This window comes from Juglans regia, chromosome 13, assembly GCF_001411555.2.
Source record: "Juglans regia cultivar Chandler chromosome 13, Walnut 2.0, whole genome shotgun sequence".
NCBI classification, from domain to species: Eukaryota; Viridiplantae; Streptophyta; class Magnoliopsida; order Fagales; family Juglandaceae; genus Juglans; species Juglans regia.
Genome location: NC_049913.1, coordinates 31607112 through 31623633, shown reverse-complemented (window position 1 = coordinate 31623633; position 16522 = coordinate 31607112). Strand labels below are relative to the sequence as shown.

Genomic DNA, 16522 nt, shown 5'->3' with positions numbered 1-16522 from the left:
CCACTTTAATTTCTCTTTATACATCCAGGCAGACGGAAATCAGGCAGGTAGAAGTTGTTGACCGATTCTCATGCAAGTGAATAAATTGACCGATTCTTGCTCATGAAGACGTTCGTGAGTGGGAGTCTATTATCTTAAGAGTCCTTTAAGTGATCCAACACTCCTCTATCAATTTAAATTGATCCCATGAAAATAAGATCACGTGGGACACGTAAACACCGAAATTTGATAGGAATTTCGGCTATAAATACATGTGTTTGGTCCCCAAACTCACTCACTCACTCAATTCCCTTCGATAATACACCATCTAAATAGAGTAGAGAAGAGTTTGGAAGAGCCAAACACAGTGAGAACCGAAACTTTTACAGTGAATTGCATCAATGGCTGGAGGTAAGATTTCTTGGTGTTAAACCCTTTAATTCTCATTTCTAAAGTGTTATTCCGCATTAGAGAATTTTATTTAAGTCTAACAGTTGGTATCAGAGCATTAAAATCCTCTGTCTTGATGCTTAAATTCAAAAACCCGAGTTCCTCTGTTTTTGGCCGTGACTTGAAAAAAAATTTTGGGTTTTGTTTTTTGGACGTTTTTTATTTGAAAGAAGTTTAGAAATCATAAAGAAATATTTTTTCTAAGTTTTCTGTGATTAAAAACATGATTTTTGATGTGAAAAACACTGTAAAATGCAAAAATTGCGCTGTGTCTGGAGGTAGAAGACGACGCGAATGACATGTCGTTTTCAGGCTTGTTGAAAACGACATGTCGCTTTCAGCAGCTTTTGTTTCATTCGGTTCTGCTAAACGACAGGTCGTTTTCAACTTTGATGAAAACGACATGTCGTTTAGCATAAGGTTTCTATTCCCATATACTACTAAACGACACGTCGTTTTCAATTTAATGAAAACGACATGTCGTTTTGTTTTGGAGCCCGTTCAGTGTGTAATGACAAAAAAGACACGTCGTTTTTCAATTGATGAAAACGACATGTCGTTTTATTCGGTAGTTGTTTATCAAGCCTGAAGATAAACGACATGTCGTTTTGAGTTTCAGTAAAACGACATGTCGTTTAGAGGCTGTCTGTGTTTTAAGAAATGGGCAAAACGACACTTCGTTTTTTCCTTCTAGAAAAACGACATGTCGTTTACTTGGTGCAGAAAAGAAAAAAAAAAAAACTCCCATTTTAAATGGCTTGAATAGTGGGTTTTTTGGTCTATGCCCTTTGTGCTTATAATTTTCTTTTTTTTATTTTTTAATTATATGCAATGAAGATATTTGTTTATTATGCTCATATTTAGTTTGCATGAATTGATTAATTTTTTACTTTTTACATGCAATTTTTTATGAGTATATAGTTTAGAGCAGTAGATTAAATGTTATGCATAATATTATAATCTAGATTATGCAATATTTATGCTTATATTATGAATCTTTTGTGCATAGTTATAACATGTGAGTATTAGTTAAAATTATGTAATTCATAATATTAAGCTAGTCTTATGCAATTTAAATGTCTAGTGATCCATATAGTTTTATGTTAATTAGAGAATAGCCACAACATCTTTAATTAAGTAAAATTATAATGATTGATTAGGATCACATAAAGAATATTAGACATTAATTGTAATTAATTATACATAAATATAATAAATTTTATCCCACAGGAATTTTTATTATATTTATATTATTAATTAGGATAAAATATCAAGTTATTCATAAATTACCCACAGGAATTATGAATGAAGTAAATAATTTGATAGTTTTATCATAAAATTCTAAGATAGAATACACATCAAATTCATAATATACCCTTTAGAATTATGAATTTTGTAATTATATTGATAAAATTCTATCATATAGATTAATTGGATCTACTAGTATTAAAAATTTAGCCCACAGGCAATTTTATGTTATTAGATTCAATTTTTAGGCATGATTTACATTGGTAAAACATGAATATTTATTTAGGCCTCAATTTTTAACATAAACATGTAATCTATATGCAGTTACACAACCTACAAATTTCTCTGATATTCGTTATGATATCCCTGAACTTAAGGGAGATAACTATAAGGTCTGGAAGGAAAGAATTCTTCTTCATTTAGGGTGGATGGACATAGATTATGCTATTAGGAAAAACGAACCACCAGCTGTAACTAATACCAGTAATGCAGCAGACATCGCACTATATGAGCGATCTAATCGCCTAAGCATGATGTTCATTAAGACTAGAATATTAGCTGGTATTCGTGGTTCTGTCGATCAGCATGAAAAGGTCTGAGACTTGCTAAAAGCCATTGATGAACAATTTGTCACTTCAGACAAGGCACTAGCAAGCACCCTAATTATGAAGTTCTCATCCCTAAGACTCACCAGTGTGAAAGGTGTGCGTGAGCACATCATGCAAATGAGGGACAATGTGGCTCAATTAAAGAAACTCGAGGTTGAAATGTCGGAGTCCTTCCTAGTGTACTACATCCTGAACACACTCCCGCATCAATATGGACCCTTCAAAATCTCTTACAACACACATAAGGATAAATGGTCAATTAATGAACTCATGACCATGTGTGTTCAAGAGGAAGGGAGATTGATGATGGAACAGGGTGAAAGTGCAATGCTGGCAACGCATGGAAATGGCAAATATCAAGCCAAACTGAAGGGAAAATGCAAAATACCTCCCCAAGGTGGTATTAAGAAAGATTCCAAGTGTTTCTTCTGTAAAAAGAAGGGACACATGAAGAAGGAATGCGCCAAATTCCAGAAATGGCTTGCAGACAAAGGTAATTCGACCTCACTTGTTTGTTATGAATCTAATATGGTTAATGTCAATATTAACACATGGTGGATTGATTCTGGATCAACAATCCACATTTCGAATTCCTTGCAGGGTTTGCAAAACCTAAGGAAGCCAGTAGGAAGTGAGCGAAGCATCTTATCAGGAAACAAGATAGGCTCGCATGTGGAAGCTGTTGGAACTTGCTATTTAATTTTATCTAGTGGTTTTGTTTTAAAGTTGGAGAAGACCTTTTATGTTCCAAGTTTTTCTAGAAACTTGATTTCAGTTTCAAAACTAGTACCTTTTGAATATTCCTTTAATTTTTCAAATTCATCATTCAGTTTATTTTATAAATCTGATTGTGTTGGGAATGGTACTTTGTCTGATGGTCTTTACTGCATTAATTTACAAAACATTACAACTTATGATTCAATGCATGTTCACACTGGCACTAAAAGATGTGTTATTAATGAGGATTCCTCTAAATTATGGCATCGGAGATTAGGCCATATCTCCATAGATATGATTAAAAGATTAGTAAATGAAGAGGTACTTAATACTCTGGATTTTACTGATTTTGAGACTTGTGTGGACTGCATAAAGGGAAAGCAGACCAACAAGTCAAAGAAAGGTGCCAATAGGAGTTCAGACATATTAGAGATCATACATACTGATATATGTAGTCCGGACATTGACTCATATAGTCAGAAATACTTCATCTCTTTTATAGATGATTACTCACGATATATGTATCTCTACATGCTTCATAACAAGAACGAAGCATTAGATGCCTTTAAAATCTTTAAGGCTGAAGTAGAGAAACAATGCGGTAAACAAATTAAGATCGTGAGATCAGATAGAGGTGGAGAATATTATGGTAGATACACTGAGAATGGACAAGCACCTGGGCCATTTGCAAAGTTTCTTCAAGAGCATGGGATTGTTGCCCAATACACCATGCCTGGTTCACCGGACCAGAATGGTGTAGCAGAAAGAAGAAACCGAACATTATTGGACATGGTGCGGAGTATGCTTAGCAGTTCCAATCTTCCTAAATCATTGTGGGCTGAAATACTTAAGACAGCAGTGTATATATTAAACCAAGTTCCAACCAAGGCTATTTCTAAAACGCCATTTGAATTATGGAAAAGTTGGAAACCGAGTTTGCGACATATGCGCGTTTGGGGATGCCCGTCTGAGGTGAGAATTTATAATCCACAAGAGAAGAAACTAGACCCAAGGACCATTAGTAGGTATTTCATTGGATATGCTGAAAGGTCTAAAGGTTATAGATTTTATTGTCCATCTCACAGTACTAGGATTGTGGAATCAAGAAATGCAAAGTTTCTTGAAAATGACTTGATCAGTGGGAGCGATCAAACCAGGAACATAGTTTCTGAGAATGATCATTCAGAATCTCAACCTTCCACTTCAAGTGATAGATTGATTATTGTTTACAACACCCCTCAAGTACCAACTGGTGTTGAACAACCAATCATTGATGTTCCACAAGTTGTTGACGACACTCTAGTAGATCAGGTAGTTCAAGAGTTGCCAACAACTTTTGAACAACAAGTTGAACCACATACTACTTCTCAGGAAGATGATGGTGCAACATTAAGAAGATCTGTTAAAACAAGAAGATCAGCAATTACTAATGACTATGTTGTGTATCTGCAAGAATCTGACTATAACATTGGAGCCTAAAATGATCCCGAGTTATTTTCACAAGCCATGAGTTGCAAAGAATCAGAATTATGGTACAATGCCATGAAGGAAGAGATGAATTCCATGAAGAGTAACGAAGTCTGGGATCTTGTTGAGTTGCCTAATGGTGTAAAAGTCATTGGATGTAAATGGGTCTTTAAAACCAAAAGAGACTCATTAGGCAACATTGAGAGATACAAGGCAAGACTCGTTGCTAAGGGATTCACTCAGAAAGAAGGAATCGATTACACGGAGACTTTCTCTCCCGTATCTAAGAAAAATTCCTTGCGTGTTATTTTGGCATTAGTAGCCCATTTTGACTTAGAATTGCAACAAATGGATGTGAAAACAGTATTTCTCAATGGAGATCTAGAGGAGGAGGTTTACATGAAACAGCCTAAAGGATTCCCCTCTAGTGATGGTGAGCAATTGGTTTGCAAGCTCAAGAAATCCATATACGGTTTAAAACAAACATCTCGCCAATGGTATTTGAAATTCCATAATGTAATTTCTTCATTCGGTTTTGTAGAAAACGTTATGGATCAATGTATATACCAGAAGGTCAGTGGGAGTAAAATATGTTTTCTTGTTTTATATGTGGATGACATTTTGCTAGCAACCAATGATAAGGGTTTGCTGCATGAAGTGAAACAATTCCTCTCTAAAAATTTTGATATGAAAGATATGGGTGATGCATCTTATGTCATTGGCATTAAGATCCATAGAGACAGATTTCGAGGCATCTTGGGTCTGTCTCAGGAAACCTATATTAATAAATTTTTGGAGAGATATCGGATGAAGGATTGTTCACCAAGTGTAGCTCCCATTGTGAAGGGTGATAGGTTCAATTTGAATCAATGTCCAAAGAACGACCTTGAAAGAGAACAAATGAAGAACATTTCATATGCTTCTGCTGTCGGAAGCCTAATGTATGCTCAGGTCTGTACAAGACCTGACATTGCATTTGCTGTGGGAATGTTGGGACAATATCAGAGTAATCCAGGTTTAGACCACTGGAGAGCTGCAAAGAAAGTAATGAGGTACCTTCAAGGGACCAAAGAATACATGCTTATGTATAGACGAACTGACAATCTAGAAGTAATTGGCTACTCGGATTCTGACTTTGCTGGCTGTGTTGATTCACACAAATCAACATTAGGATACGTATTTTTTATGGCCGGTGGAGCTATATCATGGAGGAGTGCCAAGCAGACTTTGACTGCCACTTCTACTATGGAAGCCGAGTTCGTCTCTTATTTTGAGGCTACTTCACATGGTGTATGGCTTAAGAGTTTCATTTCTGGGCTTAGAATTATGGATTCAATCTCTAGGCCATTGAGAATGTATTGCGACAATTCAACTGATGTTTTTATGGCTAAGAACAACAAAAGTGGGAGTCGGAGTAAACACATCGACATTAAATATTTAGCCATAAAGGAACGTGTTAAAAAAAATAAAGTGGTCATTGAGCACGTAAGTATTGAACTAATAATCGCTGATCCTTTGACTAAGGGCATGCCACCGTTGAAATTCAAGGATCATATAGTGAATATGGGACTTGGTTCCATTATATAGTTTTTCATTGTATGAACAATGTTATTTTTTAATGAAATTCTTAATCATTTTGATGTTCTTTTCTCATATTAATGTGCACCTTAATTTATTTTTGAGAAAATTCATCTGTATTGGACCAAGAATAAACATAGGGTTTATTCATTAAGAAATTGTTTCCACATAAATTGTAAAGAATGAATACATAGTAATACATGGAAGGTAATACTCGTCATTAGAGGACCTATCGCCATGATTCATGTATTTATTACTTAAATGAAGATTATTGATGGGTTTAAGATAAAATCTTAAACTAGGAGTGTGGACCAAGTGGGAGAATGTTGACCGATTCTCATGCAAGTGAATAAATTGACCGATTCTTGCTCATGAAGACATTCGTGAGTGGGAGTCTATCATCTTAAGAGTCCTTTAAGTGGTCCAACACTCTTCTATCAATTTAAATTGATCCCATGAAAATAAGATCACGTGGGACACGTAAACACCGAAATTTGATGAAAATTTCGGCTATAAATACATGTGTTTGGTCCCTAAACTCACTCACTCAATTCCCTTCGGTAATACACCATCTAAATAGAGTAGAGAAGAGTTTGGAAGAGCCAAACACAGTGAGAACCGAAACTTTTACAGTGAATTGCATCAATGGCTGGAGGTAAGATTTCTTGGCGTTAAACCCTTTAATTCTCATTTCTAAAGTGTTATTCCGCATTAAAGGATTTTATTTAAGTCTAACAGAAGTCTGTCTTATAAACTTACATATATATATATATATATCGAGAGAGAGAGTGAGAGAGAGAGAGAGAGATCATCAATCGAAGAGATGGGCATGAATATGATGAAGAAATGGTTTCAGTGGTCAAAGGTGGTGGTGAGCATGATAATGGTGCAGCTTTTCGATCGCAGCAGGTCTGCAACTGCTTTCCAGGGTAATTCTCAGTCAGGGAACCTTTATTTTTGCATATATGGCTTACCGCCATGTTGTTGCTGCGATTTGTGTTGTCCCTTTTGCTTTCTATTTCGAAAGGTGATGATCCTCATGATGTTCTTCTTGATTTTTTTTTATAGCCTTTCTAATTTTTTGTAATCTTTAACAATTTAAACCTTCTTTTCTTTTCTTTTTCCTGCTGTGTTTGAATGAGAAATAATGTTTCGAATATATGGTGCCGTGGATGCAGGGGGAACGCAAAGAACTTGAGATGGTCTGTTTGGTTCTGGCTCTTTCTCAGCGCCCTAACCGGGTAAGCCATATATGTACACGCTAATCGAAAGTAGTACTTCTCGATCGTATTTTCATCTTCGAGTTAACGAATTTTAAAATAAAAATCGAAAGTGCTTTTTTTTTTTTTTTAATACAAATTACATTACCTTCAAATCACTAATAAAAAAATAAATATTTGTAATGAATTATTTATAATAAAAATAACTTTTTATGATGAAAATAAATTTATTATGAGTTGCTATTATATATCTTTTAATTATTTAAATAAGAGAGTAAAAATTAATATTATCTAGTAAATTTATTTGTTTTCATTAATTGAGAACCGGCCTAGTCCTACAAAGTACAAACAGACTTTTATTAATAGGCATTTAAAGATTTCGGCTCCCTTAATAAAAATTTATTCTTACCCACTGCATCCATACCTTCCATGCAGTTTGGCCACGTGCTCTCATGTAGTCTTGACCATGCTCGTAACATATATTTATTATGGTTTATATATATGCCACTCATTATTTAGTACGTTTACATCATTAATGAAATAATTATGACAAAAAAATTAAAATAGCATTTTTCATCATTATTACTCTATATGTTATCAATTTATATATATACTTAAAAAATCAGATTATTTACAATAAAAATAATTATTTAAGACGAAAATAAAGTATTTTAATAAAAAATAATTATTTTCGTAAAAAAATCTGACTACAAATATATATATATATATATATTTGTTTGATTCTCTAATATATGTATATATAGTATACACACTATATGCTGTCTAATGTCTATGCCTAGCTAGCTATAAGGTCTTTTTTATGAAATTAGATAATCTAATGCCATAGAGAAATAGCTACAGTATAAATATTTTTATAGGGCTCATTTTATACGACGAACATATAATGTTATTTATTGTGAAATTTACAATATGCTGTACTGTTTATAATCTCTCTCAAGAGTTTGGACATGAATTAAAAAAATATATTTATTTCGTAATCACACAATCGATCTTATGTTTCTTTTCTTTTTCTTTTTTTCCTTTTCCTTTTACTTTATTTATTTATTTACAATACAGGATATCGATGGCTATGGGATTGTACAACTATGGTCTTCGAGACACCACGGCAACATATGCTACAAACTTCCTCAACTTAGTTCCAATAACTACTTTTGTCTTCTCCACAATTGCTGGGTACATATAATATTGGAACTTATTGCACCATATCTACATGAATAATTTCCTATATATATTTCTAATTAATATATATCGCTGAAAAATTTATTATAATAAATAATTAATACTTTGTTTCTAAGTGCTCATATATATATATATATATATATATTATATGTTTCATGTGTAGTATAGAGAAAATGGGACTGAATACAAGGGCAAGCAAATTAAAGACAATGGGGGCAATTGTATGTGTAGCAGGAGCACTAACGGCTAGTCTCTACAAAGGAAAAGCTTTCCATCTTAATCACCATTCTCTTCATGACCCTCATCTTGTTGTCAAGCCATCTAAGGCTCATTGGGCTCGTGGAACTTTCTTATTGGTTGGCAGTTGCTTTTCCTACGGTGCATGGTTCATAATTCAGGTATACATGAGCCTCATCATACGAACGTTTCGATGATCTGTTTTTGAAATAAGTGGTGATTTAATATTTAATTTACATTCTAACGAGAAATTATGTGCGATATATTTTGCAAAGTACAGGAGAAGTTACTCAAAGTTTTTCCTTTCAAATTCTGGGCAACACTGCTCACATGTGCTATGGCATCAATCCAATCAGCAGTGATAGGATTGTGCATTGATAGAAGTAAGACTTCTTGGAGATTAGGGTGGAATCTCGAACTTATTACAATTGTTTACTCGGTAAGGTTACAAAATGGTATTTGTTTAAGGAAAATAAACAAAGAATCAGTGATAATATATTCAGTGATTCAAATTAAACTCATGACGCCTCCGATGAGAAACCATGTGTGATCACGCACTTTGATCTGTTCCTATATTTGTCATAGGAAAATGCAAACTCGCCATATGGTTTTGCCTCTTATTTTGACAATTCATGTATTTGTTTTTTAATTTCTTTACCTAATGATTAAGTAAGTGATTATTAGTGAATTTGTGTATTTTTTTAAAATGTTTAAAAATGCGTGAAAGAAAAAGGAAAAAAAAAAAAATTGCACTGTGTTGGACGGACGGCCAATTAGTAGCATTATCCTTTGTCATAATGCCAAGTGATCATGACATATTAGTGGTTATTCAAGCTAATTAAATTAGGTGCATGTGTTTCAAATTTTTGGAGATACCTAAATAGATACGATCATATATTGAAAGAGACCGTTTTTATGATGTGTTATGCTTTGATTTATTTTTAGAGTGGTAATTGTAGAGAAATAAATAACAAATGGAAGTGGTAATCAACCTTTTACTTGATTAATCAACCTGTACTGAAATTTTATTAAGTACTCACCCTAAGGCCATTCTTGAGGTTTTTCTTGATCACCTTATCAGTGACTTTACAAATAGCCAAAATTTTCATTTGGGTATCTCCATAACTCTAATTTTTTAGGCATCCCCAAAAATTGCTGAGTTATACGTGTTGACCATGAGATTGCTTCACCTAGGTTTCTCTCAATCCCATTCTAGTCACATGTTCTCTAAATTTCTCCAGAGATAAACATTTGGTCATTGGATCTGCTATCATCTCTGTCGAGGAAACGAAATTAACATTGACCTCACCTCTTTCCACTATATCTAAAATATAGTGATAATGCACATCAATGTATTTTCCCTTGAAACTCTGTGTTCCATTTTTTATCAAAGAAATGACAGACTGATTATCACAAAGCACATTGATTGGTTCTGTGGATGTACCCAAATTTAAGCTTTCAACAAAGCGTTTTATCCACACCGCATTACTCACTGCAGTACTACAAGCAATATACTCTGCTTTCATAGTAGACTTAGCAACACAACTCTGTTTCTTACTTAATCAATAAACTGTTGTTCCACCAAATAGAAATATATATCCAGTTATAGATTTTCTGTCATCTACATCACTTCCAAAATCAGCATCACTATAGCCGATTAATTCTAGATCATTGTTTCCAAAGCACAATTTCAAATTTTTGGTACCTTGTAAATATCTTAATATACGTTTCACTACTTGCCAATGTTCTTTACCTGGATTAGATTGAAATCTGCTTACCAATCCTACTGCATGACAAATATCTGGTCTGGTACTTGTCATTGCATACATGAGGCTTCTCACAGCTTGAGCATATGAAACTTTAAGCATTTCACTTATTTCATCCTCATCTTTTGGGCACATACTTTTATTTAAAGTATGAATTTTGCAAACAGGCGTACTTAAAGATTTACAATTTTCCATACCAAATCTTTTAAGCACTTTTTCTAGATATTTCTCTTGATCTAAATACAATAGATTTGAATTTCTATCTCTAGAAATTCTTATACCAAGAACATAGGCAGCTTCACCCATGTCTTTCATTTCAAATTTAGATTTCAAGAATTCTTTTGTTTCATACATCATATCTAGACAATTACCTGCCAGTAATATATCATCAACATATAATTATAATAATGTTAATTTATCATCATTTTTCCATATGTATACATAATGATCTAGTGGACTCATTTCATATCCCATTTCCAAAATGGCTTGGTGAAATTTCAAGTACCACTGTCTTGAAAATTGCTTAAGTTCATACAGTGACTTCCTCAACCTGTAAACTTTCTCTTCATATCCTTTAATTTGTAATCCGTTTGGTTGAATCATAAAGATATTCTCTTTTAATTCACCATTGAGAAAAGTTGTTTTTACATCTAACTTATGTAATTTCAAATTCATCCTGGCAATAATGGACATGATGATCCATACGGATGTGAATTTCGCCACAGGCGAATATGTATCCACAAAGTCTACACCTGGTTGTTGGTTATATCCCTTGGCCACTAAGCTTGCTTTGTACCTTTCCAAACTACCATCAACTTTAAATTTTCTTCTGAGAACTCATTTACAGCCAATAGCTCTTCTATCTTTTGGAATATTTGTTAACTCCCAAACATTATTTTTGTTTATTGATTCTATTTCATCTTTCATGGCCTCAAACCATTTATCTGAATCAATACTATTTTCTGTCTCAGAAAAATTTTCAGGATCATTATCTAAATTTTTCAAACTGGTATTTAGTGCATAATGATTTTGAAATAATATTGATGGTCTTCTGGATCTTTTACTTCCACTCTCTCCAACATCAATACCTGAAGATTGATTTTCATCTGACTTTCTTTTATTATTCTGGATTTGAATAATATCATAATTTTCATTGTCAGATTCTGTGGAGATCTGTTGATTCTCTAAATCATTTAATAAATCTATTTGACCAACAGGAGTAATAATGTTCGTATTTTCTAAGAAAATGGCATCCCTACTTTCTATCAATCATTTTTCAGAATCATAAAATCTGTAGCCACTTTCATTTTCTACATACCCAATAAACCTGCATTCCCAGGTTTTACTTTTTAATTTATCCCTTAGTGGCCTTGGGATAAGCATTTGTGCCTTACAATCCCACACTTTGAGCTTACTTAAGTCCGGTTTGTGTCCCGTCCATAATTCGTAAGGTGTAAGAGGTTTCGCTTTAGTTTCAACTCTATTCAATATATATATAGCAGTCGATAATGCTTCCCCCCAAAAATATATTGGTAGTTCAGCATATGCCATCATCGATCGCACCATATCCAATAGAGTTCTATTTCTCTTTTATGCAATGCCATTTTGTTGAGGTTTATATGGCATAGTATAAATGTGTCTTATACCATTCAATTTGCAGAAATTATCTAAAACTTCAAATTCTCCTCCTTTATTACTATTCAAATTTTTAATGGGTCTACCCAACTGAGTTTCTACTTCTAATTTAAATTTTTTGAATTTCTCAATTGCTTCAGATTTATGCTTGAGTAAGTAGATATACCCATATCTTGAATAGTCATCAGTGAAAGTAATAAAGTACTCCATTCCTCTATGAGTTTTTGTTTTAAAAGGTCCACAAACATCAGAATGTATAATTTCTAGTAAATCCGCATATTTTCAACTTTTTGAAAAAGATTTATTACTCATTTTTCCTTTGATACATAGTTTATATATATCAAAATTATCTGAATTTATTTGTGGTATTAATCCACTTTTATACATTCTGATCATTTTATTTTTATTTATATGGCCTAATCTTAAGAGTATTGCTATTCATAAGCCCATACACCACACACCAAATTTTTTTTATTTTTTTAAATTTTTTTAAAGTTTTTTTTGATTTTATTATTCTTAAAATAATTAAATTATTCTACTCATAATTCATATACTACACATTTAATAAGAGAATAAAATTAAAGAAATCATAAAAAAGATGGTGTGTGGTGTATGAGGCTTAAGAATAGAATTTTTCTAATCTTAAATGCCATAAATATGCACAATCTGTAGACACATTCAAATACTCAGAAATAGGTACTTTATTAATATCAACATTTAGTACATACATATTGTGATTTCTCACGCCTTTCACTAACATATTGCCCTTACTTATTACAACAGTTCCAGACTTAAACTCAATTGTGTAGCCTTTCTGATCTAGTACAGGCACTGATACTAAATTCCTACGAATACTAGGTACATATAAAACATCATTAAGTAAAATAATGGAACCATTCACTTTGAATTTACATGTACCTTGCCCCAAGACATCGCAATATGTATTATTGCCCATATACACTTTGTGCTCTCTAATTTGTTTATCTTCAAGTTTGACAAACATATCTTTGTTCCTGCATATATGTCTTGTTACTGCAGAGTCAACCCACCATGAATCTGTCACTGGTTCCACTAGCATTACTTCTGAGATTGTCATCACAATTTCCTTGCTTTCTTGTGCTTTTCCTTTGTTAGGACATCATGATTTGTAATGATCATTCTTTCCACACTTAAAACAATTTCCAGAAAATGGTTTATTTTGTTTCCTTTTTAGTCATTTCTTTTTCTTAAATTGTTTTGACTTCATCTTATTCTGTGTAGAACGCTTGTCCTGAGCCATCAATAAATTAGATGATTCACCATATTTTTCCTTCTTTTCATCATTTCTCATTCAAGTACTAAAAGTACTGGAAGCGATATCATTGTTACTTCATTTCCACTGTGTGTTAAAGAAGTAATAATGTGATCCCAAGATGAAGAAAGATTATTTAGTATAGTTGTGACTTGCATTTTGTCAGTGAGAGGATGATCGGCATCATGTAATTCTTTTGCCATTAACTTCATTTGAAGTACATGATCGCCAATATCATCATTCTCTCTCATACAAGTCCGATTATACTTATCCAATAATAACTGTATATAAGTATCAGACCATAAACCATACTTTGCTTCAACTGCATCCATAATTTCTTTAGCAGTTCCATAGTCTTCAAATAAAGAAATAATATGATCACTCATGCAATGCAAAATTAAAGTTTTCGCCCATGCATTGTGTTCTATCCATTTATCTTTATTTGAAATGCTGCTCACACTTTCACTTTTATGTTCTACAATTTCTTCACATGGCTCTGGTGTTGTTAATGTATATAAGATCTTTTCATGGATTAGAAGAAAAGTTATATGCCTTTTCTAAGCCCGGAAATTTCTTCCATTTAATTTTTCTTTGTTGCCATGAATAATAAACCTTAAAAATTAATCAACAAGAAGAACGTAGAAATAATAAATGTGTACTATTTAAATACAATAGTTCAACTGTGAAAAATTAAAACTATTACAAACTTAATAGTAATAATAATCTTTGGATTTAATCTAAGGTGGTAGTCTAGAAATTCTCCTATTATATTTTATATAAGAAGAATAATGCCCCAATCGAGAATATCTACGACCTTTCCTTGATGTTTCACATTTTTCAAAGAATTTTTGGCGATAATTTTGACCAACAGGGGCTTTGTAATATTTTGGCTTGAAATTTGGAGTACAACGGCTTTTGAACGGATCAAATCGGGCTTGAAATGATCTCGAACGGCCCGATTGAGCAAATATGCCTTGAATCGGTTCAAGAAACCGGGTAAACCGGTTCAGTCGATTCAAACCGGGTTCTAGAGAAAATCGGCGGTCAGCGGCTCGGTCAACGGCTCGGCTCGGAGATCGACTTACGGCTCTACTTGAAGGGAGTGAAACGGTGCCGTTTGGAGGTGACCGTTGTGGATCTTCAGTGCCGAAAATGACGTTGTCGTTTTGCTCCTTGGGCTGAACGACAATATTGTTTAGTTCAGGTGGAATTTGAAATTCCTTACCGTTGGACGAAACGACGTTGTCGTTTGGATCTACGGGCTGAACGACACTGTCGTTTAATCCCTCCCGAATTTGAACTGGATGACCGTTGGACGAAACCGTTTTGTCCTGGGTTTGTCTTCAACCTCTCGCTGGAGCATTCCAGTGACCGTGTGTGTGTTGTCTTCAGTTTCGTCTGACTAGATGGTGGCTGGCGACGAAGACTCCGATGTGCTCCCGAGGTCCACGAAGTCCAGCGGCGGTGAGGGGCTCCGGCGACCGGCAGAAACAGTGATTGTGTGTGAAAATGGGCTATTCAATTCACTATTTCTTTGTGTAAAATAATGCCAATAATTTTCTTCAAAATAATAACAATTCACAAGATTTTGAAGATTACCAGTGTACTGTAGACCCCTCACCTGATCTGAAAAAGTTTCTCTCTCGGATTTTCAAGCAAACGAAGATGATTAAAATATGCAAGTGTGGTTGCCAAACCAAGCACTTGCCTATTTATCGTATTTGCAATGCGCGATCAAATTCCCTCTGACATGACCAGGCTCTGATACCACTGTAGAGAAATAAATAACAAATGGAAGCGGAAATTACAAGAATATGGTGACACTCCCTTGGGGATATTTGTCCCACAAGTTGGTGATGAACAAATGGAATTGAGTGCAATCATTTGTGCACCAATGACCCCTATTTATAGGCCATGATGCACCGGTTGGCAAAAGGCACATCCATTGGTTAACTAATGGTAACCCAAAGGTCACAACTTTAAAGAGTGACACATCCTATTGTGAAAGGGCACAACCATTGGTAAACCAATGGTAACCCAAAGGTTATAACTTTAAGAAGTGACACAACATTTTAACTAAGATTGTGTCTCTTGACACTTCCTTTAACATCACCCCTCATGGAAACCATAACCATGTTAGAATGTGTCATTTCAAAGGGTACATCGTTTGGTGATCACACTCCTTAGAATAACATTAATTACTATATATCTTAGTGAAAAGAATCGGGTATATTTTGTATACACAGGGAGCACTAACCACGGCTGCAACTTTCTGCATAATTACATGGGTAATTTCATTGCGAGGTCCCACTTATCCTGCAATGTTCAACCCACTTTCACTCATTTTTGTGGCATTATCAGAAGCGATCATACTTGGCGAAGAGATCAGACTCGGAATGTATGTGTATTTTCTTATGATATGAGCAATCATGTGTGACATTTGATCAAATTTTCTGACCTTATATTTATTAATTAATTTGCTCCTTTTTATACAGCAAAATCTCACTTTGTTTTGAATTATTATTGCAGCATTCTAGGCATGATTCTGATTATTTTTGGGTTGTATTCCTTCTTGTGGGGCAAAAGAAAGGAGATAAAAAGTGCAATGCAAGCAAATCCCTCCAGTACTGCGGTGAACGGAAGTTAAAGCAGCAGTGGGAAGGTTAGCTAACATGCTTGGTGATTCAGATATAAATCAAATTGATAATATACAGTGCGAAGGTACACAGGGCCGGCTTTATGTTCAATTCAAAACTGTCATGTCCAAAAACAATTATAGAAAGAAAATTTATAAATTGACGTGTCTTGATATTATATGCCAAATTTCGTTATAAATATATATATATATATATATATATATATATGACATAGTACATCTAGTCACGTTAGTTTGTAATGCAATTTGACATACTCTCTTGAATGCACTATCAAAGGAAAACTAGGATTTTCTTCAGCTAATCTCCTATTTTACAGGGTTGTGGCTAGAGTTACATGGCAACTAATCTCCTATTTTATTGAGATACAGCAGAACTGAATTTCAAATAGATTATGATTTATTTACTAATTTTATTGTATTTAAATTAAACTTGTACATAATTAGATAGGATAAAGTCAGGTTAGTTTAGA

The 16522-nt window shown here is 33.8% G+C and overlaps 1 pseudogene; it reads left to right on the top strand.

Moving 5' to 3' along the window:
• The first annotated feature begins 6862 nt into the window (after positions 1-6862).
• LOC108996588 lies at positions 6863-16143 on the top strand (annotated as a pseudogene).
• The last annotated feature ends 379 nt before the right edge of the window (positions 16144-16522 follow it).